Here is a 22,089-nt window from a genome sequence, read left to right as displayed (position 1 = left end):
CTTATGCAAAGTAATAAATAATTGTTATAAGGTACTAAGTTTTGAGATTATTTTTTATGCAGCATAATTTACTAATCCAGACAATTCTGAAGTATAAGAGAGCAGGGCATATTCAACACAAGAGAAGTGATTTAAGATGAATGGAAAAAAGAGCATGAAGGGAGAAGGATAAAAAGTAAGGATGGAGAGAGTCGAGCAACCCTTCAGAGTCATAAGCCTTGTTAGTGTTGGGGAGCTAGGGGTTTGAATCAGATGTAAGATAAGATTTTCACTTTTGACAGATCATTGTTTATGGAGGTTAATAGCTAGAAGGAACACAAGGCTAGAAGGAAGAAGACCAGTTATGTGGCTTCTGTAGTGATACAGGTGAGAGGTAATGATACCTTGAACTAGAGTATATTAGGGACCATGAGGTTAAGTAGAAATGGACAGATTGGAATAATATTTGGGACAGAATGCGTAGGACTTAGTGCTTTATCAGCAGTGAGAGATGTGGGAAAGAAAAAGTCCAGAGCTGACATCCAATGTCTGATTTGGGCAGATGGGGTAGATGCATAGCTTGGGATTTCTTAAGTTTGACATGCCAGTGAGATATACAATCAAACATGTCAAGTAAAAAAAATGGTTATATAGGGTGGTGCCTGTGGCTCAAAGGGGTGGAGTGCCAGCCCCATATGCCAGAGGTGGTGGGTTCAAACCCAGCCCCAGCCAGAAACTGCAAAAAAAAAAAAAAAAAAAAAGGTTATATAGATCTGAAGCTCAGGAGAGTGACGTGGGTTGGAGATAATTTTGGCAACTACCAGCCTACAGTGGATATTTGAAGCCATTTAGACATTTACTGAATATCTGGTATGTGTCATGTGCTGTGTTACATGCCAGAAATAGGAGGTGAGAAATACAGACAAAGCTATGTAATCTAGTCAAGACACAACATTTGTCAAATAGTCACACAAATATAAATATACTATCTTATTTACTGTGAAAAAATATATAGTAAACCATAAGAGTACATAATAAATAAACTTAATCCAGCCTGAGGAATCAAGGAAGAATTTCCTGAAAAAAAAAAGATGCTTAAGCTGAGGCAAGAATTATGAGAAGGGTTTTCAGGGTCATAGGTGAGGGATAGAGTAGAAACAGAGAATGTTCCATGAAGAGGAATAGAAATAGTGTGCTTACTTTAAAGGTCTCTAAAGTCAGTATGGTGAGACCATAAAAACAGAAGGAAAACTACTGTGAAATGGGTATAGAAAAGTGTCGTACATACGAAGAGAAATGGACAGGCTTGGAAAATATTTGGGAGGAAAAATTGATAAGATAGCACAATTCATTAGAGGGAAAGAGAGACGGAGGAAACATTAATTAAGAATAATTTGGAAAGGTATGTGTGAAACTTAATAAATGTAGAATATAAATGTCTTAACACAATAAATAAGAAAATGCCAGGAATGCTATGTTAACCAGTTTGATGAAAATATTTCAAAACCAGTGCACAGTGCCCCATGATTGCATTAATGTATACAGCTATGATTTAATAAAAAAAAATGAAGAATTTGGGAAGGGGGTCAGTTTGCATAGCTGAATGAATCATGGTGCCATTAACTGAAACAGGAAACACTGGGAAATATATATAGATTTAGAGATAAAGTTATATAATATCAGTATTTAAAATATTGCATAGGGAAACTATAAAATATTCAGATGGCAGGATTAAAAGTTTGGAGCTCAAAAGAGATCTGACTGGACATTTAATAAACTTGTAGGTCATCACAATAAAATGGCAACTGAAGTCAAGGGCAAGGAGAGCTTGATCATGAATAAAAGGATTCCTAGAACCAAGCCTCAAAGAACCCAATACTTTAAGTATAGATAATTCAAGATGACACCACAAAGAAGCATAGATGGAAACGTGGGAAGGATGGTGAAGGGATGAGAACACAAGTCTGTGTGGTAGAAAGGACTGAGGGTAAAGTAGGAGGTTAGGAAGTGGAGGGGCATGTGTGGACAATTTTCAAAAATTTTGTTCAAGGAACAGGGGCAGCAAAGTAGATGGGTGACACAGCAAAGGTTGACAGAGGTTTTTGTGGTAATGATACGGTTTATTTTTTGTTTAGTCTTAGTAGGAAAGATTTGAGCTTGAGGCTGACAAGTATATAGCAGAAAATGACATATGGAGGGGAAAATGGAGGAATCCAAAAAGATAGGTGAGATCACTGTAGAAAAATATATAAATATGTATATATATGATATATGAGATCACTGTATAAAAATATATAAATTTATATATAATATATATAAAGATGATCTAGGAAAACACATTTGAGAAATATTGTCATTTAAAAAGTATTGACATTTAAGGAATTGTACAAGAAAAAATGTTCTGAGAAAGATCTGGACAGTGATTGGATAAAGAACAGAACATAGTTCCAAGGAAGCTACGGAAAGAGAATGTTTCAAGAAGGAGAAGGAGGACCATGAGATCAGTTTGAGAGGTCAAAAAGTATAAGAACTGAGAACTATCTATTGGCTTAAGCCAATCAATGGTCACAATGGCCTGGGATAGCACTGCTTTCTTGGAATAGTGAGATGGAATTCAGATTAAAGTGGGTTAAAATATGAGGACATGGATGCAGTAGGTGTGGGCAGCCATATCACAGAGTTTTCATGAAGAGAAAAGTAAGCCTGAAGATAGACAGGAGGTCAAATAGAACCATGGGTGTATATTTTGTTTTTTTGCAGTTTCTGGCTGGGGCTGGGTTTGAACCCACCACCTCCGGCATGTGGGGCCGGCGCCCCACTCCTTTGAGCCACAAGTGCCGCCCATATTTTGTATTTTTAAGTAAATTGGAAGAGACTTAAAAATAATCAAATGTTGACTAGAAGGAAGAGACTGAATATTTAAGAAAGGGGAGGAGTAAACAGTGAGGTCTCTAATAATGGGGACGAGAGTGAGCAAGTGGTTAGAATAGGCTAAGGAGAGGGAAGACACCAGATGGAAATGGTGATGGAAGCAGGGGCATTTGTATTAATGATGGAAGAACATTGAGGGAGTTACAATACCGTGGGATTTTATTGTTTTGTTGTTGTTAAACAAGAGGAAAAAAACACCTCCTAAGAAAGAAAGGTGAATCAGTGATACATGTACACAAAGATTTATCTGTTTTTATAGTACAATCATCCCTAGGTATCTGAGGAGAATTGGTTCCAGCACCCCTGTAGTTTTCTGTGGATGTTCAAGTCCTTGATAGAAAATGGCATAGTATTTGCATATAACCTACACACAATCTCCTGTATACTTTAAATCATCTCTAGATTATTTATAACACTTAATATAATGTAAATAATTATTATCTTGTATTTTTTATTTATTTTTAAGAGATGAGGTCTCACTTTATTGCCAAAGCTGATCTAGAACTCCTTAGCTCAAGTGATCCTCCTGCCCCAGCTTCCCAAGTAGCTGGGACTATAGGCTTGCACTACCATGCCTGGTTTATTTTTATTGCTTTATTGGGATTTTTTATTGTTGTGTTTTTTTTTTTTGGTGAATATTTTCTATACATGGTTGGTGATATCCATGGATACTGAACCCCTGGATACAAAGGTCTGATTATATTTTATTTTCTAAGTGGATGATGGCTATATGGGTGTACTTAATTCAATATACTTTTTTATAGTCTGAAATATTTTATTAAAAGTGAATATGGGAAATATGATAGAGTCATAAATTTGGAAAATTTTAAGACTTGAAATAACAAAAGTAAGAAAGATATGGCTAGGGTAACATAGGATGCTGGGAAGGTAGCATCCCAGTTGAGTTTGTTGTGCCCAGGTCGTTTGTTGTGCCCCTCATAAATCACCCAAAGACCAAGTCCGATGCAAAAGCAGTTAGCTTGGTCCTTTCAAGTTGAGAGACCATACACTTATGGTTGATGGCCAGTTGTTCACCAAATCACTTCCCTTTCCTATGTAATAACCAACTAGGCTACATTTTTCAGCCTATGATGCAGCTGGATCAAAAAGAATTAGTGGAAGTGACATAAACCCCCTTCATGACCCTGCCTCCATATATATGGCCTTTCCTTTTCTTTACCAATTAGGTAAATAGAGAGGACTCCAAGGACTTAGAGGAAGAAAGAGCCACAACATAGTAGGAGCCTGGGTTACTGAGTTAGCACATGGAGAGGAGACTCACAGGAGAGCCATCAAAGCAAGAATATATATTTTGCTCTTTTATATGAGTGAGACATTCATTTTTATTATAAGCTACTAAAATTGAATGATGTTTTGTCACAGCAGTTACCCTACCTTGTACTCATCTTCGCAAATGTCTGATTTTTTTTCCTAATAGTGCTGAACAGCCCTGTACAGATGCTGAGAACTGTTAAATTACATTCTCTGTACTAGATATTTGAATGGGTTGGCCCAAAGGGCATAAGAATGAAAGGAGTAATGAATAAACAATTGAATTTGTGAACAATTACATTCATTTAATAATGAATACATAACTAATTAAGATTCCCATTTGGAGACAGAAGACCTGAGAGACTTCAAGAGCATGGTAGGCATTTTACAAACATAAAATAGACTCCTGTCATAAGGAAAGCACTAGGAAAAGTGCCCCTCACCTGTCTAAACTGGATTTACAGAAGATAGTATTGGATTCTATCCAACTACAACCCCTGAGGAGTCTGGACCTGCATAACCATAAAATCTCCCTGGAAAGAATCTGAAAAGGAAGGCCCCTTCTCCATCTAAGTCTGTGGCACTGTATGTGGGGATGTCACTCCTCTACCTGTTCAGAAGAGCTGTGGGTCTAAGCTCAGGGCATTGAATTCACTGGGGGCTCACTGTAGCAGAGGGAACATCCTAAGCTGTTGATCATGATAAAAGTGTTCAGTGAGGATGGTAGAACAATGACATAAAAAACCTGATCTGTGGAGGTGGGGAGTGTATAGGGTCTATGACAGCATGGGTCCTTCTCTATCAGAACTTGCCTACTCTAGGGAAATCTTTTTTGTGGGCCACGATGTGCCCAGCCTCCAGCCCACAAACTGCAGTATACCAAAAAGACAGTGGGGAAGATGAGCTTCCCCTGCTTCTTCCTGCAAGACTCTCCAATGTGTGGTCACTCTGCAGACCTGGGCTGCAGCCTCTAGAAATCCATGGAAGCAATACAACTGCCTGGAACCTACCCAGCCCCCCACCCAGAAGCCTTCCCTTTTCACCCTCTTCATTCCTGCCAGATAGATCTTCATTTGAGCCTCAGAATCCATCTAGTCTAGGATAGGTAATATGAAGAAAGAGGCTGAGGTTGTAAAATGATGGAAATATCCCAGGCTTTCGAGTTCAAAAGACATGAGTTCAAACTCTTGTTTTGACACTTACTAGTTGTGTGGTGTTGGGCAAGTCACATGATTTCCCTAAAATTGGAATAAAAATTCCCATTTCCCAGGATCTTTTTTTTTCTTTTTGAGACAGAGTCTCACTTTGTCATCTTTGGTAGAGTGCCATGGTGTCATACCTCACAGCAACCTCAAACTCTTGGGCACATGTGATTCTCTTGCCTCAGTCTCCTGAATAGCTGAGACTACAGGTGCCTGGCGCAATGCCTGGCTAGTTTTAGAGATAAGAACTTACTCTAGCTCAGGCTGCTCTTGAACTCATGAGCTCGAGCCAGTCCACCTGCCTTGGCCTCCCAGAGTGCAAGGATTACAGGCATGAGTGACCACGCCCAACCCCTCCAGGATCATTTTAAGTATCATCAAAGACTTGTGTAAAGATCTCTGGAGTTTGGCAGGTCTTTATAAATGGTAATTTTGTGTATGGAGGGGTTTGTGTGTGGGAACACGTTGGGGAAGGAGGAATTCAGATTAAAACTAATTCAGATTAGTTTTAAGTAGCATGCTTAAACTCTCTGAAAGAGAAAGAGAAGAGGGTGTGATTGAAGTTGAAGGTTGGCCTGAAGCAATGTTCATGGGTGCTGGCCTAGAAACTTCACCCATCCTCTATCCTGTCCTACTCCCAGTGCCTTTGCACAGGCTTGCCTTGTGCATGTCTTCTCTAAGACCAGGCTCATTCTTTCACTTCCTTTAAATCTGGGCTCCAAAATTACTTTCTCATGGAGGCTTTCTCTCTCCAACCTATCTCTGTACCATAGCACCTCCAGCCGTCACTCCCTATCTCCTTACCTTGTTTTAATTTGCTTTCTGAAAATCTTACCTGAAAATTATATATGTATTTGTTTACTTATTCATTATTTATTATTCCCCCACTAGAATTTGATATCCATCAGTGTAGAGACCTCTTAGGTCCCTAGGATCCCCAGTACCTAGCACATAGTAGCTGCACAATTAGTTTTTCAATGAATGAATGAAAAGTTAAAGAATACTTTATTAAATACATCATTTTCATCTATTCAAAAATGTCTATTGAAAGCATCATAAAAAGCATCCATGTAATTTTCTCAAAATAAAAGACTCAAGTAAAAAGTTATGTACTTTCTCACAGTAGACTGTAATGAATTCTTCTATTCACACCTCCCAAAAAACCTTTTCATTTTATATAACAGAGATCCCTGTTAGGGCAAAATTTCAAAATTTGATACTGCCCCCCCCACACACATATCACACTTGTTTGTCAGTACCTGACTATTTACTTGGGGACTGAGAAGTAAAAGGGAAGAATATTTAACCCTAACTGCAATTTCAATTCAGATATGTATAGACAATTTCAACACACTGGAAAGGCCCCAGAAAAGTCTAGGTTGCAGGGAGGGCTGACCAGTCCCCAGAAAGTTTTGATGATGGAGAGGAACACCAGAACAGCTAACCAGACTCAGGGCCATGGCTTGAGGGTGGGAGGAGAAAACAGTTTTAGGTTTTCTGGGAACTCATCCACACTTGTGGTCTGATGAACCCAGGAAGGCAGAAAGCCCATGAGTTTAAGTGAGATATGCTGGTCCCCTGAACTCTGTGGCACATTTGTCCCCAAGCAGTCTTTTTGCAGGATAGCCCCCAGCCAAACCATGTCTCCTTTTCATCTTGGACACTGAGATTAAGTGTCCCAGAGGAATGAGATTTTAGAGGCAGCAGCTGCAAATCTGTCTCATAGGAGCAGCAGCGGCACACCTCTGCAGGGCTCTTAGGGACAACAGGGTCATGGAAAGTTCCAGATGGGCAGCAAATCCGCAGCTCAGCAACACGGAGGTGACAGAGGCAACTATAACTGGTGTAATAACATCACTGCAAAGCTCCCCAGGATATTTAGGACCTGCACATCTTGACGCCCTGCTTGTCTGGAAGCCACAGCAAGCCAGGACTGAGCCTAATAAATGGGCACCTTCAAGCCCTGAGGACTCCCTAAGTGCCTGGAGAGGGGAAATTTGCAAGGCACTGACATTTCTGTATAAGCAGAGGGAAGCTGGGAGCTAAGGGGAATCCATTATTAATATTAATAGAACTATATTTGTCTCCAATATTAATAGAGCCATATTTGTCCTCATAAGCTGATAGAGATGAGAACATTCAAGTACATTTCTAGCTACAAATTCCCTTGCTTGCTGCATCCTCAGAATGGAGCCCATAATTACCATGTTCTCCAGCACACACGGTACCAATCCTGGAGGTTCAAATTCAATTGGAAGAAATCTTGTAACATATATACCTCTTGCCTCCTTAAGAAAAAATCAGTGTAACCTGACTTATTGTACCCTCAATGAATCCCCAACAATAAAAAAAAAATTACTGCTATTAAAAAAATAATAATAATAATAATTCCACCACATTCTAAGAAGAGCCTGGAAGAGAAAAGCAGTTTCAACTTTTGAGGCAAAGGCAGGCATTTAATTTTCTATTAGGGGCAGTTCAATTTTATTAAATTGAAAACAATTTGAAGGAAAACTCAATAAAATTGGAATGTTACTTAAATTAATGATTAATGCTTATTACTCATCACCAGATATGTGGCTCTCAGTTGATGAGCTGTTTTCAAGATGAGAGATATTTAACAAGGCTGTACAGCAGCAAAATTAGAAAAAAATGTAAGACGGTTTATATTATTATAATATAAATATGTTGTTATATGTTGATTTATTTTATTTTAAAAAGTATCTGCAGGGAACTCTATTGCATACAGTCTCTTTCTTAAATATTCCACTCTATAATTGCCCTTTGGTATCCGTGGGGGATTGGTTCCAAGACCCCCACATACACCAAAATCCACATATAATCGGCCCTCCGTGTACTGGAGTTTCACGTCCCTAAAATGCTGTGTTTAATCCAAGCATACGTGGACCCACACAGTTCAAACCTGTGTTCTTCAAGGGTCAACTGTATTAATGTAGCACGAATATAGTCGTAGATAATATGTAAATGAATAAGCATGGCTGTGTCCCAGTAAAACTTTACTAATGGATGCTGAAATTTGAATTTCATATAATTTTCACATGTTACAAAATATTAATCGTCTTCTTTTTTTTTAACCATTGAGCATACAACAGATGGTGAAGCAGATTTAACCTAGCAACTACAGTTTGTTGACTGCTGTTCTAAGTGGCTGACTTTTGAAGACCTGCTGCCGGTGACCTCCAATTAAGATTTTTCAGGTGCTCTTGCATCATATGCTATAGGTGGCACTCTATTTTCACACCAGGCTGTTTCCCTTCTGTTAATGCTAATCTCAAAGTCTGATTTGACTTTGATCCCCGTTTCCCTTCTCTACTTCCTCTCATCTCTCTTTCACCTTCAACCTCCAAAGCTCTTGGGTTAACTTTACTGAAAAACTATTGGGTGGCACCTGTGGCTCAAGGAGTAAGGCTCCGGCTCCATATACCAGGGGTGGCAGGTTCGAGCCTAGCCCCGGCCAAAACCGCAAAAAACAACAAAAACAAAAAAAACCCTCTTGCTATCTTACAACCTAGTTGCCTCCCAGATGTCTTTATCTGTTGCTCTGCATTGTACATTACGCACAATCAATGGTATTGGCTGAGAGGGCCATTGTGAGCTATTCAGAGTGAAAGAAATTACACTTTCCTTTGCAAGAGTCAATCAATTCACAGTGATCAGGCTTTCCTGAGAAGAGCACCATTTCTAGTTCTTTGTCCCCCACCCATCCTTACTTTGTGCAGTTGGTGTACAGGCTGGCATAGATTACCAGAGCAACTGGGCATATTATAATTAAGTTATAGGACAAAGGAGACAATTTTCATGTTCATTTTTCCAGAGAAATGTAGATCCAATTTCTCCAAAATGAATTGCTTCCCCTAAAATACCCTAACGGCATTGCCTTGCAAGGGAATGTGTGTCTGTGTGTGTGTATGGGAGGGTGCAGATCCAACCTAAAAGAGACTTTCTCTTGTGATGTTCATGAAAGCTCTGAGTTTGATCTCCCCTGTTTTCTGATTGCTTGTTTATAATTCCTGGGAAAATTATCTTCCTGATTTGTTTACCAGACTGAATTGATTGTGTGTCTACTGTGTGCAGGGTGCACCTCCAGAAACAACAAAAATCAGACAAAGATCCCTTTCTCTGAGATGCTTACATTTTAGTGGAGAAAGACATGTAGTAAACAGTAGACATAATAGTTGTCAATTTTGTGATATGTGATAACTACTATGGAAAAAATAAAACAAAGTAAGGGGGATCAGAAGTTTAAGGTTAGGAGTTTCTAATTTCAAATAGAGTGGTCAGGTTAGGCTCATTGAGGAGTTGACATTAGAGCAAAGACATGAAGGAGGGAAAGGAGTTTTTCATGTGATATCTTAGTGAAGAACGTTCAGGCAGAGGGAACAGCTAGTGCAAAGATCTTGAGGTAGCCATATGCATTCCTAGATTTGAAAAATTTAACCTAGAGAGCTTACTTCTTATGAAATAACTGGTATCTCTAGACCCTTCCCCAAATAAAATAACCCAAACTGGTTCTTTGGCTACCCCCTTTTAGCTCATTCTTTATTTGGATAACACCATAGGAAAGGTTTCCGCTTCCAAACTTAATTAGCTCTCCAGAATCCCGTACCTCGGGGATGACAGGCAGTTTAAGGAAGATGTTACAGGCTATAAATTGTATGGTTAAATGTTTCAATCCCAATTGTGCCTCTTAAAAGGTATAGGACTTTTAGCAATCTACAAGTTTCAGTTATCTCAACTGTAAAAAAGAGATCATAATAATAATACTGAATCATGGGGATTTTATAAAGATTCAATAGAAGATTAAATAAAATAGTGTATGTGAAACACTTGGCACGGGTCAGACACACAAATATTTACTGTCATCATTAGGTATTATCTTTGTGCCTGCTCCCTTGGAAACAATAACTGTTATTCTATACAAAACAAAATGAATTTCTTTGCCCAAGATTTTGATTTTGAATTCATCCGAAGAAATTTATCTCAAGTGGAATAACATATTTATATAGAGCAAATTATGAGTTCCCACTCATAGATTTATAGATAAATATGCCCATGAGAGTGGCCCTATTATTCTTTCTTTCTCTGATGAACCTTAGATGCAAAACTGTTATTTTCCTGGACGCATAAACTTACTATTTACGTCAACATATGCTCCAGAGAAAAAGATGATAATGAAACCATCTGCTTGGTTTACAAAGAAAAAGAAAACCTTTATAATAATAACTTCCTCCCTTTTCATTTTACAGAAATTTAAAATTACATGACCAAAATCTCTTCCAGAGAAAATTGCCCAAGATAAGAATCTCGCCATCTATAGAGAGAAGAGTCCCGCAAATGTTGTATAAGTACTTGCTGTAAATTTAACGAGATTCTGTTCTAATGTGGTGAAAACCAAAGAATAAGAAATATCTACCATGGTGGCAGCGACAGTAAGAGGGGAAAACCTACCATGGATCACAAATAAATGTGAGGATTCTAACTAATGAGCAAAATAAAGAGAGGAAATAATTACAACTTCATGCCTCGGAGAATGTTATTTAATTAAGCAAAATGATAACAAACTTCCAGTCAGGACACAGTCTCACATTCTTAGCAATTTACACTAAGAGAGAAGGAAGGAACTACAGTGATCGCTAGACTGAGATAAATTAGTGTTTTCATCTCTGGTGAGCTTCCTCACGCACATTAGTGTCAGCAGCAGGAGACTTGGTTTTCTGTGTGCTTTTAAAAATGGATAGACTGAGCAGAGAAAAACATTTTATTCTCATCTCACATTCAACAGGCTAATTGCATTACCTGAGCAGAAACAAATAACCTTCCTCCAAAGATTCGAATCTTTCCAAACAAAAGTTTTATTCCATGAGGCTTATAGCAAACACATTCAAAGTGGCTTCTCCCAAAGCTGGGTTTTTTTCTCCACCATGCTCAGAGGAAAAGTGAAGAGACGAGGTCGTTAGTGTCCGGTAGGCTAGATTTCCAGGCTTTGCCACCTGGCTGCTGTGTGACCTTGGACAATCTCCTTGCATTTTAGGGTCTCCTTTTCCTCATCTGTGAAACTGGAGAGAGTGATGTCATCTTACAATGGCAACCTCCCATAGATGACTTGGGAAGTGTACCCATATGACCTCCATAATTTTCCTTAATCACCCATTCCCCATAGCCACCACAGATAAAGAGAATCTAAGCAAAATGTATGCTTGCCTTGAAAATAAAGCCTCTAGGTAAGTCCTTCGATTTCTCCTTCTCCTATTTCCGCAGGTGGATCACTCAGCTCCTCCCTCTGCTCTACTCTCCAAAAGTATTTCCCAATGTGATGTTTTAAAATCAAAAGAGGCGTCTAGGATACAAGCTGTAGAATAGAAATATAAAAAGTTCTTCTCCTTGAATATGAAAGTTGTGATCAATTCTAGAAATGGTGGCCACAAATTTGAGTTACATTGATGATTTCATTGTCTTCTAGATAGAGTGATGAGCTGTTTGACAAGACCAGTGGGGTGCTGTCACAAAGCAAGTACATTTTGTCTCCCATTACTCCCTTTAAATTCCCCTAAGTGAGACTAACTTTTCCACTTCCCCTGGATAATAAAGCTGAGAAATACAAGTACTTTGACGTTGATGCTTAGGTAATGCAACACCTATGGTCACTTTAAATCCGGTAAACGGTCTGTAAAGCTAGTGAATGATGCCCCATGATCATATCAATGTACACAGCTATGATTTAATAAAAAATAAAAATAAAAAAAAGTAAATCCGCAATCAGTATAGGTCCCATATAACCATGAAGCCTTCGATCTTCATTTGAAGGTTCTCGGTTCCTCCCCTGGGTGCAGCCTGCCGAACAACAAAACAGAAGACAGTGCGTCTCCTTCTCGGGCCTTTTCCTGCAGGTGAAGATTTGCCCCAACACCTTTCGCCCCATGGTGAGGCTGAGAAGTCTGAGTTGTTTATTCTTTGCAAGCGCCGCATGATGCTCTGCCTCCCGACCTGATTTGGAATCTGAGCCCATAGCTGATGTTATTGGTCTCCTGGGTCCCTTGACCACCTGCCGCGATGTGTTGCTCATTCACCTCCAACTCTCAGTCTCTGGAGGACTGCCCTGGGCAATTGGAGGGGCCTGTCTAGAAGGCTGAAATTTTACTCCTCCACCCACGGTGAGTCAGGACTCTCTGAGGGAACAAGAGCCCTGCTTTCTTACCTCACGGGCAGATTCGTGCTGCTAGACATGTCCCAGAGCTCCCCAAATTTCAAGCCAAGGCTAGAATGCCCCTGAAACCATTTCGCTTAGCCTCTTCCTTTCCTTATCCTGCTTTCTCCACTCCATCATGGACTTTTCTCGAAATGCACTCTTCATAAATGACCTGCACAGGAATCTCTAGCTCAGGCTGCATTTCTAAGGAACCTGATTTCAGACAGCTACAGGTTGTACCTTGGTTCCTCAGTCAAAACTTTCAGTTAACACCTTGTTAAACCAGGAGCCAATTATCATATATTATTCTAGTCCTCTTCCCCTGGAAAATAAGGTGTCCCCTTGAACACTTTGTAATAGTCAATAAAGTATAGCTTTGACTCAAAGAAGAAATCTACAGTTTTAGATCTCTATTTTCTCTTTGTTTTTAACTGCTTCTTGCCCTCCCCACTCAAAAAGAGAGAGATCAATGTCGCTTTTTAAATCGTGTATTTGGCTGTCCAACACCTCACTCTGAATACCAGTATTTTCCAGTAAATCATAAAGGAGGATTATCTGTCAACTCCAAAGGTGAAATTAAACCAAGATGCACAAGCAGAAAAAAAAAATCAATTTTCTCCAGGTCATTCACCTACATCATTCCTTCAGAAGGGAAACTAAGCAAAAGAATTGCTTTGTTCTTTCAGACGACCTGGCCCTAAAGGAAAGAGAAAAGAAAAAGATGCGCTCAGCGGTGTCTGTACTTAAAGCTTTCCTATGAGTAAACAATGTGCATTAAAAGGTCACTCTGGAAATGTTTGAACGCTCAGAAAAGCATTTTGTCCTCATGCAAATCCTAGCCCACAGAAAGGCAACATTTTTTCTCTCTTTAAATTTATTTTGTTTTATTTGTATAAATTTATGGGGTATGGTGTAATTTTGTTACATGGATAGATTGCATACTGGTGAAGAAAGGCAATATTCATCCCGACGGCCTGGAGGGGTGAAGGTGGCCTTAAATGCCTCCTACCATCAAACCACAGGAAAAGAGAACGAAGGGAAGAAACTGCAACAACAATAAAAAAAAGAAAAAAAAGAAGAAGAAGAAGAAAATTTTCAATAATGCTCTAGGTCAGAAGCCAGCATTTTCTATAAAACATCACATAGTCAATATTTTTGGCTTTTCAAGCCACATAGTCTCTGTCGCAACGCCTCAACTTTGCAATGATAACTTTGAAAGCAGCCACAGACAATACTTAAAAGAATGGGTATGGATATGTTTCAATAAAACCTTATTGATAGCCGTGGGTATTTGAACTTTTTATAACTTTTATATATCTCAAAAGATTCTTCTTCTGATTGTTTTTAAAATTAGAAATGTAAAAATGTTCTTAGCTCCTGGGCCATACCAAAACAGGATTGACTGGATTTGGCCCATTGGCCCCTGGGTTGTGGTTTTTCCACCCCTGCTCTAGGCCATAGGTTAGAATTTCCCCTCTTAAATCCATCCAGGACTGGAAACTTATTGTTCAATTGAAAACTTAAGTTAAGTTAAGGAATCATAAAAATATCATTTACTTTAAGAAACTACTTTAAACAACAAGACATCGATGTACATGTACTTACCATGTGCACAGCCACGAGGCTAGGGCTTTATTTTAGCAGAAGTCCACCAATTAGAGTTCAAATGGTTTTTCTTAGTACTTTGCCTGAAGTTTATAGTGTAGTCTTTAAGTGGAATGAGAATTTGAAGCTGCTTGCAAATTCATTAAAGGTGCAGAATGCTTTTGGTTTGTCCAACACCCTTTGACAGCAATGTCTGAGGAACTTGTCTTTACAAGAGTCTTTCTAAAGTCCCCAATACAGTTTCTTGAAACAGCAATTTTTTTTATTAAATTTTGTAATTGCTGTAATGAAGAAAAGTAGCATAAGCAGGTGCAAAAGCAGGTGCAATGACATTTGATAAGCACAGAACTCAATGATTGGAACAGATGTGTGTGTGAGGTGTGTGGTGGGTGTGTATTGTGGGGAGTTAACAGTGCCAGTCTGCTAGGCATTAGTCATTTAGTAGCAAAGGGCATCAGTTGCCACCTTCTATAGGAGGAAGGTAGTGTCAGTAAATGTAGCAGTCAGTTGAGCGGAATATCCTTCTTTCTGACCATGCTTCTTCAAGTTGCATGTGGAGAGGAAAGAAAGTTTAAAATTTTACATCTTTTTACTGAAATAAATTAGTGGAATTACATTTCCCAGTGTTTAAAGTGAGAGTATGCCTAGCTCCTCTCAAAAAATGTAATTGTCATTTTCTTCCTCAGCAAAGATAGAAGACCAGTTCAAATGAGTTAGCCCAGGATCTAGGAGGGTTCTTATCCTAGGAGGGAGAAGTGCTCCACCAAAGTTATGGGCATGCTGTGCTTGGTGGGCATGAGTTTTATAGATGGAAATTAGTATAGCTGTTGAAGGAATGTCACACTGATTAGAACATAATCATCATGAAGACATAGGTAAAATGCAGCGGAATGAGCCAATGGCAATTAAAGAAGAAGAAAACCAGGGTGGCCTCAACAAAAAATGTGCAATGTTTTCCAAAATAAGTTCATTATTTCTTTAGCAATTCGATTCCAGTACTTTCATCTTCTCCAACGAATGCAGTCTTGGTATAAACGAATTCATGTTTGATTCTTTATACGTATCTTCCTACGTCTCTCTAGTAGAATGTGAACCTCCTCTGTACTTAGTATTTACTGTACTCTCAAAATAAAAGCAAATGGCTTTTAACCTCCATTTCAAAGCATTTCAAAATTCCTGCTGAAACTTACCTGCTCTCTGATGGATGTTATACCCAATCTTACCTGAAGGTATCACCCTATTTCATAGTATCCTTAGTATTAATGTAACCTGAGGTTAACTGACAAGAAAATGAACAACACTTTTAACATCCAAGCTTCTATTTGGGGCCTCAGTTCTGATTTGATCTTTTGTGAAATTATTCTGATTTTCAATTTGAGCTTTGGCCTATTGTCCCTCTTTAGATAAATGCATATCATCATATGATTGCTTCTCTGCCTTTTGGCTAAGATCAAGTGTGTATAAATGCATATTAATAACATCTACAGGCTATACTAAAACCTATGACTCTTTTAGAAACAGCTGGATGTAGGGAGAAAGAGGAGAGGAGAAAATACTCACATTTAATCTTATAACACCGGAAGCAATCATTACTTTGTGCTTCAAAAACATTTAAAACTGTCCCCAGGGATACGCAGAGGCCTCTTCAGTGTTTTCTTGCTGGTCTATGCTGTCCTGAGTTCCTTGACTAGATATTTCTTGCTTAGACCCCAAGCATTTCATGGTACAACTCCAACCTCTTTTTGCTCAGGTCTCTTGAGCCACCATGTTGGAGAGGCCCTGTGATGCTCCCAAAGTGGCTTGCCCTTTCTCTTGTGGCCTAAATCTGGTCCATAGAAAATACTCCTATTTGCATGTGTCACATCACAAACTGAAAATTCAGGCCATGCAAACATAGATGCCCTTTCTTAGCTTTGTAGTTTCTCAGACCTTCCCTCACTTTCTTTGTCATTTCCTGGGCAGTATCTGACTTTGGTCCTTAATCCCTGGTAGCTTTCACAAGCAAAAATCACTCTGACGTGAGTATGTGGTTCTCCCAACCACGGGACACACATTTTGAACTCTAACAGTGCTGTCCTTCACAGCCACCCAACTAGGATAAATGTAGCCCCTTCCTGCCCCACCTCCAAAGGGAGCAGGATTCACAACACTGCAGTAGCTCTCTTCAAAGAAATTTCTTCAGCAATTTCCTTTTAAAAATCATTTCTCTGATGTCTTTTTATATCCTTGTTATGGCTGAGAGGTCCAGGAGTCCTGGAACAAGATCTTGGACTCATTTCCTTTAAAATCATTTATAGTGATTTGAATGACTCATTTTGGACTCTCATACCATTGTAATTTCTCATCTGGCCTGAAACTTCAATATTAATATAGTTATACATGCAAAATTCCATCGTCCAGAGATGATCACTGAAAACATTTGGATGTATATCCTTTTATATTTTAATGATATTTTTCTTAACAATAATGGGATTTGTAACCTGACTTTTTATCAATTAGCAATATATCTGAGCATCTTTCCATGTTAATAAATCGCTACATCAACGTTTTTAACAGTTGAAAGACATTCCAATGCGTGAAATCTACCATTATATATTTAAATGTTTCTTGACACAGGTTTGGATTATTTGTTCTTTCTGTTGTGATAAATTATCATCTGAACAACATTTTTATTGATATACTTAATCCATCAATTGTTTAACTAATCTTTTAAGTTTTATTTTTAATTGACATGTAATAATTATATATATTTATGGGATAAAGAGTGATATTTTGATACATGTATACATGGTGTGATGATCACACCAGGGTAATTAGCATACTCATCATCTCGAACATTTATCCTTTTGTTTTTTTGGTTCTGTGAACAGTCAGAATCCTCTTTTCTAGCTATTTGAAAATATACAATGAATTACAGTTAATCATATTTATCCTAGTGCTATAGAACACTAGAATTTATTCCTCCTGTCTAGCTTTAATTTTGTATCCATTAACTAAGCTCTCCCTATCCTCCCCTTCCCCCTAGATTTCCCAGCCTCTAATAACCACAAATCAACTTTCTACTACTGCAAACACAATTGTTTTAGCTCCCATATATGAGTAAGAACATGTGGTATTTATCATTTTGTACCTGACTTATTTCACTTAACGTCCTCCAAGCTAATCTATCTTGCCCACAAATGGCAGAGTTTCATTCTTTTATATGGCTGCATATTATTCCATTCTGTATATACACCACATTTTCTTAATCCATTCATCTGCTGATGGACACTTAGGTTGATTCCATATCTTGACTGTTGTGAAGAGTGTTGCAATATACACAGTGGGTGTAAGTATGTCTTTGATAATACTGATTTCCTCCCCTTTGGATAAATAGCCAGTAATAGGATTACTAGATGATATGGTAGTTCTATTTTTATTTTTCTGAGAAACCACCATACTGTTTTTATAATGGCAGTGCAAATTTAAATTCCTACCAAAGGCATATGAGTTGCCTTTTCTCTGCATCCTCTCCAGGATTTTTTTTTTCTTTTTTGTCTTTTTGATAATAGTCATTCAAATTGGGGTATGAGGGCACTTAATTGTGATTACAATGTGTGTTTCCCTGATGATTAGTGATGTTGAGCATTTTTCCACAAATTTGTTGACTATTTCTATGTCTTCCTTTGAGAAATGTCTATTCAGAGTCTCTGCCTCATTTTAAAATCAGATTATTTGGTTTTTGCTGTTGAGTTGTTTGAGTTTCTTATTATTCTAGATGTTAACTGTTTGAATGAAGAGTTTACAAATATTTTCTCACATTCTACATTTTCTACATGTTGTCTCCTTACTGTATTCATTGTTTCCTTTGCTAAGCAGAAGTTTCTTGACTTTAATATAACCCATGTGTCTACATTGCCTTTCTTCCCTGTGCTTTTGAAGTCTTACCCATAAAATCTTTGTCCAGACCAATGTCCTGAAGTATTTTCCCTATGTAATCATCCAGTAGTTTTATAGTTTCTGATTGTAAATGTAAGTCTTTAAACCATTTTGAGTTGATTTTTTAATATGGTGAGAGATAGGGGTCTACTTTCATTCTTTTGCACATCATTATTCAGTTTTTCTATCATTTATTGAAAAGGCTATCCTTTCTCCAATGTATGATCTTGGTGACTTTGATGAAAATTATTTGGCTATAAATATGTGGATGTATTTCTGGGTTCTCTATTCTGTTAAGTTGGTCTGTGTTTCTGTTTCTATTCTAGTACCATGCTCTTTTGGTCACTATAGCTTTGTAATATATTTTGAAGTCACGTATGAGATGCTTCCAGCTTTGTTCTTTTTGCTCAAGATTGTTTTGGCTATTCTTTTGTGATTCCATGTGAATTTTAGGATTTTTTTCTATTTAAAGAATAGTATGGTCTCCTTAGGATAAATTTCTAGATATGAAATAGCAGAGTTAAAATGTATGCATATTTTAAGGCATTTGGTATATATTTTTGAATTGTCCTATAGATATATGTGTGTTTGTGCATATGTTTATGTGATATGAAATAGATTATACTTAGTTCCTAGAGGAGAAAAGGATTTCTTTTTTGGATATTATTTTACTATTGGGGAAATTAATGAAATACAACTAATGGGAGCCATAAATGTATTTATTTAACTCCAACAAATTATTTGATCTGCCTTATTTTATTCTAAACTAATTCTAGACACAAAAAAGTTGCAAAAATAGTATGAAGAATTCTCATATACTTCACTCACTTTTCATAATGTTTACATTTTACTGAACCATAGCACAATTATCAAGAATCAGGAAATTAACATTGGGACATTATTAACTAAACAGCAAAACTTACTCATGTTTCATAAGGTTTTCCCAATACCCTTTCTATATTGCAGTATCTTATCCAAAATTCCACTTTGTATGTAGTTATTATTTCTTTTTGCTCTCTTCCATCTGTGACAGTTCTTCAGTTTTTCCATCCGTCATGACATTGACACTTTTGAAAAGTACTGATTTTGTAGTATGCCCCTCATTTGGGGTTTGTCTGATGGGCTAACAATCGGGGTGAAATTGTACATTATTGGCAGAACCAGTCATATCAAAGGGCTCATGATAGTGATATGTCTTATTTCTGATGATATTTACCTTGATTTGAAAATGCCATTTTAATGCTGCAGAAGGAGAGTGCAAGTAGCATTAATAAGGCATCAAGTATGTACTGGGCACACTACCTTAATTCTTTCTATAAGTCTCCTAAAGACTCTGTAAAGTAGGTCCTATTATCTCCATTTTATTGAGTCTCTTAAAAATCATGTAGCTTACCCAAAATTATAAAAGATCTTTCTGACTCCAAAGCCAGGGCTTTTTCTAGCACAAGACATGATTTCTTCAACACAGGATACCCCTAAGGCAAACCCAAGTGTATGAGGAGTATGAGTTGCTATTCTTTTAGAATTTGATTCTTGGTTTGATTTTCCTTGTGGTAGAGTCTGTAGACTCACATTTTCAGAAATAGTCTTTTGTTATGGATTAGCAAAGTCAAGTATTTAGTGATTAAAATTTATAGAAAATTTCTCCATCTTGCACAAAGTCACAATGCCCTTGACCCTTCCCATGCAAGGTTCATGATTTTATTTGCTTTTGGGTTATTATAATATAGAAGCCAAAAGGCAAGTGCAAAGTAATTTCCTAAAGTGAACACCATGAGATATTGCTGTTGTTTTTCACTCAGTCATATGTAGACAATACTTGCGACAAACTGAATGTCTGAAAGTCTGTGATTAATTTCTCTCTTCAGAGAGTTTGTTTGCAGGGAAGAAAAACACATAAAGCAGAATATCTGCATAGCACTTACCTTCTCAATAATTAATGCTCATACCCTGTGAATGATCCTACAGTATCATTTAAAGGGTTAACACTTCAATCTGATCTAATATGATGGCTGAATATGAGAAAAGAAAAAGAGGTGAACCGCTGAAGAAAAGCAAAATGAGATAATGCATGAAAAACTTTTAGCATAGTACCTAGTACACAGAGAACACTCCATAAATTTCAGTTCTTGCTGCTGCTGAAGCTGTCCGAGATGTCACTATTGTTCAACCTGGGGAAGAGGATATGCGGCTAGCTCATCCCCTGTTCTGTGAGACAGAAGATCAGACTGCTATAAATTTAGAAAGGAAGATGGCTACTCTGTGGCCAGTTTGGCAGCTATTTATCTTCTGTAAGTGTGCTTGTGCTATTCCATTGCAATTACCCATTTGGGAGCAAGGCTGGAAGCTAAATCAAGGCAATGTGGCAAGGAGTCAGTTAACACAGTTCAAACGATGTTGCAGTTATTTCCATTTGGGCTTCCCATCTGAGAAAGTGGCTTTATTATATAAATAATCATATTGCCCCAGCTACAGGATGGGGTTTCTCAACCTCAGCACTACTGACATGTGGAGTGTTATATATTTGTTATGGAGGGCTGTGCATTGCAGAATATTTAGAAGCATCCTTAGCCTCTATCCCTTAGATGCCATTAGAACCTCCACCTTAGTTGTGATAACCAAACATGTATCCAGATATTTCCTAATGTCTCCTGGGGGGCAGAATCTTCCCCATTATGAACCACTGCTAAAAGGTAAAGAGTAATTCCACACACAAGATAAGTGATCATTGATTCAGACTGAAAATTTTGGGAGGACAGGGAGCAGTATTTATTGAGTAATGAGTGACAGATATTACCTTATGTATTTCATGTAATTTTCATAGTAGATCTATGAGATGAGTTTTATTCCCTATTAATGGGTAGGAAAACAGAGGCATATAGGAATCAGGTGTTTTGCCCAATCTCCTACTTACCTGTTCTGTGGTGGGACTGAGATTTGACAACAAAGCCTGTGCTCATCCTCTCGTTCCCTCATGACTCTCAGTTCATAAAAGGCCTGGCTGTGTGCAGTTGCTTCTGCCTAGGAGGAGGAGAATTACATTTACCAAGTACAAATGGTTAGTAAGCTATTGTCTCTCAGAACTAGTCACCAGTCTTTATTGTGCTTTAGGACACTGTGGCTAGAACTCAGTTAAACTACATTTCCCCCTTATCAGTTAGCTTCCTATTTGGTTTCCTAGAGGAAGATAGGCAGGCAGGATGAGAGAAACGGGAATTTCTTCTTTCTATATGCTAGCTGTTCTTGTCACCAAGGCTGATTTTGCAACTGCTACTGAACTACTAACAAAAGAAACCAATACTAAGTTCCTCAGATGTCAGCATTCTCCCAGGGGACCAGCCAGCCACCTGGTGGCAGGTTAATTACACTGGATCCCTTTTGTCACCGACCAAGTAGTGTTCTCTCTTCACTTGAGTAGACATGTCTTCTAGATATTGATTTGCCTTCCCTGCCAATAATGTTTCTGCCAGCACCACCATCTGTGTACACACACAATGCTTTATTCACTATCATGATGTCCCACAAATCATTGTTACTGACCAAAAACTCAGTTCAGAGGGAAAAAATGAGGCAATGAGCACATGCCCATGGAATTCATTGGTCTTACTTTATACTCCATCACCCAGAAGCATCAACTAATCGAAGGAAGCATAGCCCAACTAAAGGCTTAGTTATGACAGTTGGGAGATAGACAAGACAAAAAACATTAAGTTCTACCTAACAGGAGATAGAAAATACTTTAACTCAGCAAATAATGTCTATGTGAAGCTCCCCCACACAAAAATCATGGGCCCAGGAATTAAGGGATGAAAGTGGGAATGTCCCCTCTCAACATTATGGCTAATATCCTATTCATAGAAGGTATGCTTTTGGGTGGCACCTGTGGCTCAATGGGTAGGGTGCCAGCCCCATATACCAAGGGTGGTGGGTTCAAACCCAGCCCTGGCCAAACTAGCAACAACAGTAAAAAAAAAA

Source organism: Nycticebus coucang, chromosome X, assembly GCF_027406575.1.
Source record: "Nycticebus coucang isolate mNycCou1 chromosome X, mNycCou1.pri, whole genome shotgun sequence".
In the NCBI taxonomy this organism is placed as follows: domain Eukaryota; kingdom Metazoa; phylum Chordata; class Mammalia; order Primates; family Lorisidae; genus Nycticebus; species Nycticebus coucang.
The sequence above is the reverse complement of the archived record's forward strand: the minus strand, read 5'-3'. Positions refer to the sequence as shown.